Raw genomic sequence first — 12,179 nt, forward strand, 5'->3', positions numbered from 1 at the left:
ACCAGTAGAATCCACAATGTAATGGCATGAGGGTTAAATGGAAACTTTTGGTAGGTGTGTTTCCCTTGCCTGAAGACAGTAAAATGAGAGTCAGTGTTTCCCATGGTAGTTAATCTGAAACATTTGAATTCCTGGGGATTACTTGGTTGCAAGAGAGTCACCTAGAACAAAATCGCTTGCAATCAACAATTCTGTACTAATCCAAGTCACGGGAAATGCCTGATTCGTAAACAAAACGATATAGTGGAAATGGTATACAAAGATGTGAATATTTGAGCAGATTCCAAGTATTATGTAAATATTGGATGTTCTCCTTAGTCTGCCTCCTGGAGTAAGAAATAAATGCAGATTTCAAGAACTGACTTGGTTTATCCTCTGTCTCTTGTTAACTATGTTTTCAACAATCATAATAGTCTCATTTTCTTCAAATGACATAAAAAGTTTATGTGACTAATTGGTAATACTATTGTGATTCAAAGCTGAATATCAGAAGTTTCCATAATGATATAACCAATGTAAAAATCAATAATTTCATGGTATTTAAATGATGGCACATATAAATGGCTTTCTACTTTGACAGCAGTATATTTAGTGTGGAATGATCTAGTTAAAACAAACACTTATGATGGATGACAGGGTTAGAAATGAGAATGTGCTTTGGACAAACAACTAAGATTAAGACTAAGAAAACTGCCAATGTTGAGGATTAACAATCAGCTGGAAAAAAAAGAATAAAGTTCCCCAGCTATAGCAATTGAGAATTGTATGAGAAGAAAATTAAACAACAACAACAAAAATAAATCCTAAACAACCAACAACATTAAAAAAAAGGCAAAAAGAAAAAAAGAAAAACTCCAAAAATATTTAAAAGCAGAAAATGTTGCTTTATCCCCATTCTACATCTTGTTCTTACATCTTTTGGCCTTAAATCTGAGAGTAAAGATATTAATTTGAAGCTTGAATAATATGAGGCTTCAATTGTAAGGGGCAATATGTCTATTTAGACACATTTCTAAAGATTTATTTTATTATAATGATTACGTAAAGTACTTTTACAGAATATTTCAAATGAAATGATCCATGTTACATGCCCTAAATAGAGGTACAATGGCATGCCATCACGCACGCATACAAATCACATATCTTTTTTGTTGGATTGAAATGATCATTACCTGCTGATTCCTTTAGTTGAATGAGAACAAGGTAATTTATAGTTTGTACTGATTCTTCCTTGAAATTTTTTTTGAAAAGTTAAGAAATATAAAAGGCATAAAAGAAAGATGTCAGAAGCCAAAGTGAGAAGTTAATTGTAGCTGAGAGGATTGTAGTGATCTTGGAATGTACTGAGCATTTAAATGCAACCATTTTAAATGGTGCAGCAAGGCAAAAAAGCCCATAAGGTTTTTAGAAATATCATTTTGTTCATTTTTTGTTTTGCAACCTTACCTCAGAGACTAGTAAGTTTATATAGCTTATACAATGATGCTGAATTTATACAAACAGTTTTCTTATGATCTCAATAATAAATATATTTACTGACACTATGGGAGATACCAGGTTGTTCATGTTTAAACAATTGATTATTTTTTGACATATAAAAATGGATCATAGACCCAGAGCAACTTAACTTTAATAATTCAAATAACATCTTTTTTCTTGATCATAGAGATTTCCAGAAATAATATGAGTTTATAGTGAATCAAAATTAAAGCTATATTTTTGGCTGGATTATTTTTTTGCTAGGTTTTTTATTACACAGAATAACAACACATCAAAAAAATCCCTGTTTCTGTCTGTTTTTGATTTAATGTAAAATGCTATATGAATCACAGATGAACTAGAGAGACTGCATTACCTTGCAACAAACTTATGACTTACTGTATTTTATTTAAGGGAAAAAAACAAAAATGAAACCTCATTTTTGTAGATATAGTCTATCTTCCAGTATCATAATTCATCAAGATTTATTTACCAGCCTTTTTTGTTATTTGAATGTAAACAGCCATCCTGAATGTTTCATGCTTCAGAATTATCCAGGGTTTCAGTATACCTCACTGAGAAAAGGAAAAAGCACAGACATTTTTTCCTGTGTACTGCACATGAAGTAAATATTTTTATTCAATGTATAAGTGAAACAGGCTGCTTCTTGTTTTGATGTAAGGAATGAGGTGGGGGCAGGAACAAAAAGTCCATATACTATTGTTATCTGAATTAGCAAGAAAAAAAAAAAACTACCGTAAAAAATTTCTCTCCCATAGCTGCTGATTTTCCTTGACTGTCATTAATAATGCTAATAATTGGGGCCCCTGGGTGGCTCAGTCAGTTGAGCGTCCTACTTGGCTCAGGTCATGATCTCACAGCTCATGAGTTTGAGCCCCACGTTAGGCTCTGTGCTGACAGCTCGGAGCCTGGAGCCTGCTTCAGATTCTGTGCTTCCCTCTCTCTCTGCCCCTCCCCCGCTCACACTGCCTCTCTCTCTCTCTCTCTCTCAAAATAAATAAACATTAAATTAAAAAATTTAAAAATAATGCTAACCATAAGAGATCATTACAAAACACCAAATTAGATACTGTTCTAAGCACTCTACATCTAATAATTCATTCAACCCTGACAACAACCTCTTTTCAAGTTATGTCCAGACTATAGGTAAGAAAACTAGAAATAGAAAATTAGATAATGGACCAGATTAGAATAGGGATCATGACTGTAAAAACAAATGACAAACAACAACAACAACAACAACAACAACAGCAACAACAAACAATTTAGGCTTTACATCTATATAAATATATTATAAACTGGTCCTTGAACAAGCAGGAGGAATTTTTCCTCGTGGTCAACAGACAAAGCTGATGTGGTCATTTTCTAAAACAATGTAAACAAGGAAGCCAAAACAGATTCCTTCTGGGGAGGAGTTTGTCTTCCCATTCACCACACTCTGCTGGAAACTGTTTTATTATAAAGCTTAGACTAATTCTACCAGGACCCATGTTGCTGTTATTTCGACTCACATCACAAAGTCTAAGCACTTGAGTTATGTATCTTCCACTATACTCAAAGCTTTATGCTTCTTCATATTTCCTTTCCCTGGTCAATCTACTCTCTACTTCCTAACTTTACAAAACATTCCACCATGCAATTCTGGAAGCCCATTATATGCTTGTCAACAAGAACACAGTGCACATCCAGAAAATACTCAGATAAAACACTATCAAAACAAAATTTGCGATAGAAAAAAAAAGGTGAAGGTAGAAACAAAAGGTAGAAAGGTTTTGAAGGGCTGGAATGAGCCAGTGGAAAAGTTACTAGAGAATATTACTAGGGAGAGTGATCAAGGAGATATGTTGAACATACTGAGTTTTTCCTGAGTTTGTAAATGTTTTTCTCTGTGATTAGATCATAAGTGTTTGCTAATTTGCCCCTATGGAAGGTAGGTTCCTGCTCTCCCACAGGGGCTGAGAAATAGGGGTGCTTTCTTCTCTGATGGTTACTGTTCAAAATGATAGCTCTCAGGTTCTTGAGAAGACATCCTAGATTGTAGAACTCCAGGTGACTTTTAAAAAGATTCGTATCTCAAATAGGCAGAGAAAGAATTTAGAATTGTAGGTTTTCTAAAGTCAATGCTCTACGAAAAGACAGGTCAAGAGCCAACAGTCAGGAAGAAGCCTGTCTAAACTCTAGTCAAGCTGAGGGAAACATTAAGGTCATCTTGGTCAATACTCTCTCCCTCAGGCTCTGTGGTCTTAAATGCAACCAGATTTTTCTCTGAAAATAGTTTACTTTTCTGGTGTATACTTATTCTCTTGCATTGTAAAGAACTTAGTGACAGAAGGTGTGGCAGTATTTTTCAAGTGCATGGACTAATTCGTACTCAATTGTACACTCATGGTGGATTCTCTGTGAATCTCTTCAGTTTTCTGTGTAGTTCTCTTCTCCCGAGTATTCTGTTCTGAAAACTTAATCCTCTTTGTCCTGGACTCTCAGCTTCATCTTCTCAAATGACTGAATCTTCCAGGCTTCTACTGATTTCCTTTTCCATGCACTACCTCCTAAAGAGTCAAGATAGCCAGTTAAGGTAGTCATAGGGTTAAGATTTTTTTAAATTAAATTAAATTAAATTAAATCTTAATTTTTGCAACATATCTGAGGATTATATCCTATATCTTATAAACTAGTGTTTTATATATTTATCTTCTTTGAGATTGAGTAAAACTGTTTCAGTTGGTTCTCCTTAATCCATCTTGACCCAAAGCAGAATTCCTCATTTATTTAAATATTTTTTTTGTATTCATAGATTACATTCAGGTTCCACTGTCTTATAGAACATTATAAATAATATAAAATGTACTAAGAATAATTTTTAAAAACTTACTGTAGGGGACAATATATCTTTAAATATTACCTAATTTTATGGTTAATGGTATAGATCTTTTGCCCCTTCAATAAAAAAATATTAAAAATATCCCATATACTTGCCCTTTAATTACCTTAGTAAGCATGATGGTTTCATATACTCATTAATATGAGGGTCATCATTAAACATAATAGAAGTAAATCATCTTTGGATGGCTTTTCATTGGATTCAAGCATTCGATTTTTTTTTTTTAGCCCATAATGTGGCTGATAAGAACCCTATGATAGTAGGTAGAACATCTCTGCTTACACTTCATGCAGGTTATTCTGCTTTCTCTTTTGTTGCATAGAAGCTGTTCAGTCAGCCCTGAGTTCTGATCCATAAATAAGTGTACTGTTGGAGTGTCTATGGGTGAGGTGAATTCCAGGTATTCTTCTATCATCACCTTGCCCTTGAAGCACCACACGTTGATTGTACGTATAGATCGTGCTAGGATTAACTTTGCCAGGGCTGCTGGAGGTAACCGTGCTTCAGTGCACTGCCTACTTCCGTGAGATACAATTCTCACCGAGTCTGAGCCAAACACACAGAAGTTGACATTGGCTTCACAGTATTAAATGCAGTTTAAAATATTAAACATGTTTTCCAAGCTCTGTCTCTGAGAGATCCTAGAAGCAATGACACTTGTAGTAGCAGCAAACTTACTCAATACCCAAATCTGGGTTTCTAATATTATTCTCAAATTAAAGGAACCAGAGGCCCTTAGAGAAATGGCTAGTTTTAGGAACGGGGTCGGGAATGTAAAAGATGAATTTGTAGTACCTTATGGTGCCAGAAGGTAAGGCAGTGCTCCAAATACAACCACCACCTTAATTAATATGTGTAACAAAGGATACAACAAGAAAAGCTCCCAATGGCCAAAGCTAGACCAATTAGAGGGAAAAAAAATGTTGAATTATAACCCAAAGTATAAAATAAATATCCAGACTAATATAAATTATTGAATAAATAATTGGGAAAAATAGATAAATATCTCATGCAAAAGAACCCCACATAATTTCTGTTCCTTTAAGAAAATGGAGCATAGGGGCACCTGAGCGGCTCAGGCGGTTAAGAATCCAACTTCGGCTCAGGTCATGATCTCACAGTCCGTGAGTTCAAGCCCTGCATCCGGCTCTGTGCTGACAGCTCAGAGCCTGGAGCCTGCTTCGGATTCTGTGTCTCCTTCTCTGTCTGCCCCCTCCCCCACCCACACACACTCTCTCTCTCTCTCAAAAATAAATAGACATAAAAAAATTTTTAAAGAAAATGGAGCATAATTTTTCTGGAAGCTTCAACCTTCTGGATCGGCAGCAAGGGAACAACAGCTCCACCATCCACCAAATACTGAGCTATATGAGACCTACAAGAAAATATATGCAGGAGAAGAGGTTATATGCTGAAATACAACAAGATTACAGCCTCTCCCATTCCTAGCAAAAATTATACCCACCAAAAACACCAACATGTCTACCATAACAGAGACAACATTTGAAGCTAGAAACTAATATATGAAAACCAATTGTATTAAGGCCAGACTCCACTGCTCAAGGCAAAATAAGATTGTATTTTTACTGTGATGTTTCACAAGGTGCAGTTTGGGTATTTGGCATTTGCTATGATTTAGGCTTCATCGCCTACCCTGATTTCCTGGCCAGTTAAATAAAATAAATGTCATATGGGGGCATATGGTATTGCTACTCTAAAGCCCAACCTGTATTTTGACTCGAACTTATAGTTTGTTATCTATATAAAGCACTCACACTTAAAGTTCTAAAAGTCAGTTCTAAGGGGATTTCCAAAGCAGATTAAAGAGGTGAAAATTTTGATTTATTTATACTTTTACAGATGCGAACACCATCAAGACTGATAGTACAATGAGTAATAGTGCATCTTATATTTTCCAAATCATGCTCAGTTTTGGAGGGCCATAAACTAAGTCGTTCCAGTTCATGAGGACAAACTCAAATTTAAAAATTTACTGAGTGTCCTTACAAATACATCAATAATCTATATTCAGTCCCAAAATGAACTATAATGTTTCAAATTTCAAATCTTATTCAAATTCAAGTAGTATCTAGACAAGTAGGATGGAAAGTATAATTGCCAAGTCTAGTCCCCTGTGTTCAAACACTTACCCTTTTCTTTGCTTTTTTTTATTTTTTTATTTTAAGCATCCAGAATTTATTTGATATGTGCATGGATTTATGTCTCCCAATTTCTATTTCTTTCTACCTTCTATTTATTTCCCATCACTCTCTTTTAGGTTCTTGCTCACTGAATGAGGAATACAAACTTTTATCTCCTCTGCAAAAAGAGTAAGAGGTATGAGCAAAACTGCCAGGTAATGCAGGAAAATGCCATCTAGTCCTTTCCTAGACACTCTAATATGATCAGAAGCTAGGAGTGTAGCAGTTATTCTAACTCACATCTTGTTCTGAACACCCACTCACTTGTGAGATAGATATTTAAAATGGACGTTGAAAGGATTAGGGGCATGTAAGGGATATTTACTAAACTGTAATCAAGATGTCACTGCATGCTAAAAAATGGGCGGAAAATAATAACAACAAAGACTATGTTATCTAAGAACACTGTGTATGCCGGAGAATATTATGCTCCAATCTTAGTGTTTCTTTGGTCCTTTGAATTTCTATTAGTGTGTGCTTTCTAAGTGCCAGTAGTTTCCAGAAAGTAGGAAATAGTTTAATCAGTATTTTTCACTAGTAATAAATGATTTTGTTAAAACCTACTTTCTGACTCCAAGACCCTGCTCCCTGAGCATTACAATGCTATGAAAATATAAATGATCGGTTTTTTGTTTCAGTGCTTCCAATAGATTATGATGTCTCAGCATATGAATTTCTCCTTTAATGAATGAATCTTTTCATCTAAAGAGAGGATGGTAATTCGTACCATATTTCTCCCTAATCCCAAGTGGCATGTGTTAAGGCTAAAGTGCTTATTGATGTAAATTTCATTACCTGTTTACTACAAAATAGAAAATAGTCTGGGAATTGTTTTGGAAATACTAATAATGTAAGCATAAAAAAGTAACTTCATTGAAGCTTTATCGAAAATGTAATGTATCCTTAATGAAAAAGATGAATTAAAGTGTATGACCATATAGCTTCTACACACCTGCACTCATCAGCATCTTCATATACAGCGAAATGACAATACTTCATAATAACTATTTTAAAAGGGGGGAACGTTCACCATGTATGTATCAGGGACAATGCTATTATTTAATGTGTCTTCTGTTTAGGAGGGAAAAAATATCTCTTTGGAACAGGCTTTTCTCTGGAAAAACAATTCTAAGTTTAGAAACCAACTCTTCTTTGTAAAAACCATATGTTAAACAATGTATAATACCAGTTACACAAAAAAACAACTTTGAGGGCATCTAAAAGCTTTGAAAATACAAGTAATTCCATATATATGAGACACAAGTATTGGTTTCAGATTAATTCTATGTTACAGGTATCACTGTGACATCAGTAGTTCACCACCTAATATCAACATGATTCCCACTCGTGATATCAGAATGCCATTTTCTAATGCCTTTGTTAACTTTTCCCCTTTCCTTTATTTTATTATTACTAACATTTTATTAATCCTTTTATTTTAATTGAAAATCTTAAAGAGAATCCAATCTTCATTATGATTTGGGCATCAAATAAACCAAACCCAGTCTCTAATTCCAAGTAACCAGCTCACCGTGGCAATTCTTCTTTTGAAACCTTGGGTAGTCTACATGAGAGCAATCAAATGTGTCAGCTGGAAATCTCACCTCATAGCTATTGAACAGATGGATTTTGAATATATATCCCCTTGAAGCATCCTGAAAAGATAATCTACTTTGGTTGTTAAGAAAAAAGTGTCCATGTCTGAGCATGCCTATGTGTTTTTCTTTAAGAACTCAATGAGGGTTTGAAATTCACTAAAATATTTTAAAAATCTATAATACTAAGAATCCTCTTTCATGTGTTGTATTAGTTTTCCATTGCTGAGTAACAAATTACCACAAATTCATCAGTTTAAAAGAATACGAATTTATCTCATCGTATCTGCAGTCAGGAGTTTACCATATTCAATCTGGACCCTCTGTTTAGGGTCTTAGCTAGCTGAAATCAAGGTATCAGTTCACTATATCCTCAACTAGAAGCTGATCTAGACAGAGATCCACTTCCAAGCCCCTTCAGGTAGCTGGTGGAAGGAATTTCCATGTTGCGATAGGAGATACTGTTGTTTTGCTGGACACCGGCCAGGGATCACTCTTAGCTACTAAAGATTGTTCTCCAGCCATTGTGACATGGCCTCAAATATCTCAACCACAGAGAATCTTCCTATATACTTCAAATCTCTCTGACTTCCTCTCCTGTGACCAGATATTTCTGCTTCTAAAAGTCTTGTGTGATTAAGTCAGGCTCACCAGTTAAACTCTGTAATTAGTCAGAGTTCTCCAAAGAAATGGAACCAAATAGGAGATATATATACATATTGAGAACTAATAATAGTTTTTTTCTATAAAGAAAAAATTGACTCATGAGATTATGGAGGCTGAACAGCTCCACAATCTGCCATCTGTGAGCTGTAGATTCAGGAAGCTAGTAGTATAATTCTAGTTGGAATATAAAGGCCTGAGAACAAAGAGAGCTGATGGTATAAATCCAGCTCAAAGGAGAAGATTGATGCCAGCTAAAACAGGCAAAGAGGAAGCAAAAAAAAAGGGGTGAATTCTTCCTTCCTCTGCCTTTTTGTTCTAACCAGGATTTATTGATGTCCACCCACACTGGTGAGGGTAATCTACTTTAAGGACTCCATTGATTCAGATGTTAATTTCAATGGAAAACACCCTCACAGACACATCCAGAAATAATGTTCAAACTGGGGACTCCTGGGCCTATTCAAGTTGACACAAAACATTCACCATCACAAGCTCCATATCTTAAGGTCAACTGTGCAACGTAATATCACAACATCATAGGAGTAAAATCCATCATACTCTTCATCTCAGGGATTATATAAGGCATGTATACAAGAAGTGACAATTATTGATGAACATCTTAGAATTCTACCTTCAACATGTGTGGATCAATTGTCTCTCTTTAAAAAAAAATAGTTTCAATTCATTTGTTTTAATGCACTTTGTAGAAGAGGAATTTAAAATAAACAAGAAACAAGAATTACTTATAAAACTGATTTGAAAAAGTAATCTCTAACAGTGATACAACTTAACCAACACTTCTCCTTCTGTATGTGCATGCACACACACACACTTCTGTTAGTACGTGTGTGTGCGCGTGTGCACACACACACATCTTGAAGATGTTAACCACATTTTTTAAGCTATTGGAGCTAGTTTCATATTAATGTAGATTCTCCAAATACATCAGCATAGCAATGTAAAATAGCAGCTTCAACATTTATCTATAGTTTTCATTAAAAGGTTATAATTTAATTTTTGCCATGTGAGAAGTTACTTTATTTCTAAGCAGGTGTTAGCAGGGCAATTATCTCATAGCATTAGGGTTCAGATAGTATTTAGCTCAATTGTATCCAGACTATGACCTAGGCCAAGTTTCACATCTTCTCAAGGACTGGCTTTACTCATCTATAAATCTGGGACAATCAAGTTATTTTGAGATTTCAGTAAAAATAATCTGGTAGAGAGAATTCTGAGATGGTCCCTATGACCCCCACCTACCTTGTGTGATTTTCAGCCTTTTAGTGTGGGGGAATTGTTGGTATTGATAAATCACTACCCTGATTATGTTAAATCACAGGGAAAAGAATTTGAGGCACATAAGACATTCATTCTTGCACTTAAATTCATGTACCTAGGATTCAACTCAATCTTCTTAGTTGAGTTAATAAGAAGGAGAGTATCAGGGTGGGCCTGACCACTTCAAGTAGGACCTTTAAATCAGGACAGCCCTTCAAGAATTCAAAGATATTCAAGGTGCAAGAGGGACCACAGAAGGGACCGGGTAGCAAGTTTCATTTGTGTCTAACTGCTGAGAATGGGCTCTGTTCTCAAGCCAGTGAGTGACCTGTACCCTCAGTCCTCCAACTGCAAGGAAATGCATTTTACAATGATGTGAACTTGAAAGAGGACTGTAAGCTCCAGAAAGACATGCAACCTTGCCAATATCTGGATCTCACCTCTTAAGGCAATGAACACAGAATCTAGTCACTAGTGCCCGGACTTTTGACCTAAAGAACTATAAGTTAATAAATAAGTGTTGTTTTAAAGCCATTAAGTTTATAATATTTTGTTACATGACAACAGAAAACTAACACTATTTGGCTCTTTTTATACATATAATGAATGGATATATTTATTATTACAGTTGTCATCCAAATTAATAATGGCACTCAAGAAAATTTTAGAAAATAAAATGGTCAGAAAAAATTTAGAAGAGGTCAAATTTTTAGAAGACAGACACATTACATTTTACATATCTCAATCACAATTGAGATACTTGCCACACATTTTGCGTTTTACTCAGAGTGGGCAGAACAATGATTGAAACTCATAATAAGATATGAAATTTGTTAACTCAGTAGGACACTTGTTTGGTTTTAATTAGCTTCAAAGAGTTTTGAGACATAAAGTACCAGTTATTTGGGAAATACCTTATAAATTTGTTAAAGAAGGAGGAGGAGAGCAGAAGGAGGAAGAAGAAGATGAAGGAGAAGCTGAAGGAAAAGGGGTAGCTACCACCATTGTCAAAGCCATGGACACTGCCAGCGAAAGAGATTAACTGTGATATTGAGTACACTGGAAAAGCACAAAGAAGGAGAGAGTTGGAATCAAATGGCTAGGAAGTTAAGATATGATTTTCGGGAATCTCCTTCAAAGTTTCCTCATAGAAAACCTCCATTGCTTATCACATCTGCCCTTGGATGCTTTTCTATCTCCAGACCCTACAAGTTCCTTCCATGAAAGAAGCTGGGCACACCAAAACCTTTTCTTGATTACCTAAAACAGTTCTTATTTCTCAAATATCTGTGCTCCTTTGAAACCTTTTTCTCTGCTCTAAATCCATTATAATCTCCAATTTATTAATTAAAAAGAGAAAAACAAAACCTGAGGCACCTGGGTGGTTCAGTCAGTTGAGCATCCAATTTCAGCTCAGGTCATGATCTCACAGTTCATGAGTTCAAGCCCCACATCAGTCTCTTCTGCTGTCAGCTCAGAGTCTGCTTCAGATCCTCTGTCTCCCTCTCACTCTCTGCCCCTCCCTCATTCACACTCTCTCAAAAATGTAAACAAAAACAAAAACAAAAAACTTAATTGCCACATTTTTTGAATACCTCTACAAATCTTAGATGTTGAAATCTTTTTTTTTTCTTAAGTTCTCATATATTTTGACTAAAAGTATACTTGAAAGGAATTTTGGAAGAATATTACAAATTGGAAGAATAATGATGCTGGAGGACATATAAACTGAACATAATCAAATAACCCCCAAAAATGTAGAGGAAAATATATATATCCACAAAACCTCATATTAAATTGGGTGGTGTTGGAGAAAGAGAGAAAATAAAAATAATGTAAAACCATGTACAGGTTCTTGTCTTCAGTTAGGAATTTGTATGTTTTGGTAAATTTTATAAATCAGCAGGCATAAAAATAGATGAAATATAGGCCTTAATCTTAACCTGGAAACTAAAGAATTACAAAACATATAACTTTTTATTCAGCAGCAGGAAACTTGACGTATATAACTGAGGTACAAAAATGTATACAATTGAAACCTGCAAGGAAAATAGAGAA

This window comes from Prionailurus viverrinus, chromosome B1, assembly GCF_022837055.1.
Source record: "Prionailurus viverrinus isolate Anna chromosome B1, UM_Priviv_1.0, whole genome shotgun sequence".
In the NCBI taxonomy this organism is placed as follows: domain Eukaryota; kingdom Metazoa; phylum Chordata; class Mammalia; order Carnivora; family Felidae; genus Prionailurus; species Prionailurus viverrinus.